Raw genomic sequence first — 1731 nt, 5'->3', positions numbered from 1 at the left:
TACCATTTTTCTAGATTCTGTATATATGTGTTAGAATATGGTATTTATCTTTCTCTTTCTGACTCACTTCACTCTGTATAATAGGTTCTAGGTTCATCCACCTCATTAGAACTGACTCAAATGCATTCCTTTTTATGGCTGAGTAATACTCCATTGTGCATATGTACCACAACTTCTTTATCCATTCATCTGTCAATGGACATCTAGGTTGCTTCCATGTTCTAGCTACTGTAAATAATGCTGCAATGAACAATGGGATACATGTGTCTCTTTCAGTTTTGGTTTCCTCAGGGTATATGCCTAGGAGTGGGATTGCTGGGTCATATGGTGGTTTTATTCCTAGTTTTTAAAGCAATCTCCATACCGTCTTCCATAGTGGCTATATCAATTTACATTTCCACCAACAGTGCAAGAGTGTTCCCCTTTCTCCACACTCTTTCCAGCACTTATTGTTTGTAGACTTTTTCATGAGGGCCATTCTGACCGGTGTGAGGTGATATCTCATTGTGGTTTTGATTTGCATTTCTCTGATAGCGAGCGATGTTGAGCATCCTTTCTTGTGTTTGGTAGCCATCTGTATGCCTTCTTTGGAGAAATGTCTGTTTAGGTCTTTTTCTCACTTTTTGATTGGTTTGTTTTTCTGGTATTGAGTTGTGTGAGGTGCTAGTATATTTTGGAAATTAATCCTTTGTCTGTTGTTTCATTTGCTATTATTTTCACCCATTCTGAGGGTTGTCTTTTCACCTTGCTTATAGTTTCCTTTGCTGTGCAAAGCTTTTAACTTTAATCAGGTCCCACTTGTTTACTTTTGTTTTTATTTCCATTGCTCTAGGAGGTGGATCATAGAGGATATTGCTTTGATTTACGTCATCAAGTTTCCTGCCTACGTTTTCCTAAGAAATAGAGGAAAACAACAGAATGGGAAAGACTAGGGATCTCTTCAAGAAAATCAGAGATACCAAAGGAACATTTCATGCAAAGATGAGCTCGATAAAGGACAGAAATGGTATGGACCTAACAGAAGCAGAAGATATTAAGAAGAGATGGCAAGAATACACAGAAGAACTGTACAAAAAAGATCTTCACAACCCAGATAATCACGATGGTGTGATCACTGACCTAGAGCCAGACATCCTGGAATGTGAAGTCAAGTGGGCCTTAGAAAGCATCCCTACGAACAAAGCTAGTGGAGGTGATGGAATTCCAGTTGAGCTTTTCCAAATCCTGAAAGATGATGCTGTGTAAGTGCTACACTCAATATGCCAGCAAATTTGGAAAACTCAGCAGTGGCCACAGGACTGGAAAAGGACAGTTTTCATTCCAATCCCAAAGAAAGCCAATGCCAAAGAATGCTCAAACTACCACACAATTGCACTCATCTCACACGCTAGTAAAGTAATGCTCAAAATTCTCCAAGCCAGGCTTCAGCAATATGTGAACCATGAACTTCCTGATGTTCAAGCTGGTTTTAGAAAAGGCAGAGGAACCAGAGATCAAATTGCCAACATCCACTGGATCATAGAAAAAGCAAGAGAGTTCCAGAAAAACATCTATTTCTGCTTTCTTGACTATGCCAAAGCCTTTGACTGTGTGGATCACAATAAACTGTGGAAAATTCTGAAAGAGATGGGATTACCAGATCACCTGACCTGCCTCTTGAGAAATTTGTATGCAGGTCAGGAAGCAACAGTTAGAACTGGACATGGAACAACAGACTGGTTCCAAATAGGA

Source organism: Bison bison, unplaced genomic scaffold (assembly GCF_000754665.1).
Source record: "Bison bison bison isolate TAMUID 2011002044 unplaced genomic scaffold, Bison_UMD1.0 scf7180017864314, whole genome shotgun sequence".
Classification (NCBI taxonomy): Eukaryota; Metazoa; Chordata; class Mammalia; order Artiodactyla; family Bovidae; genus Bison; species Bison bison.
This window is presented reverse-complemented; position numbering follows the sequence as displayed.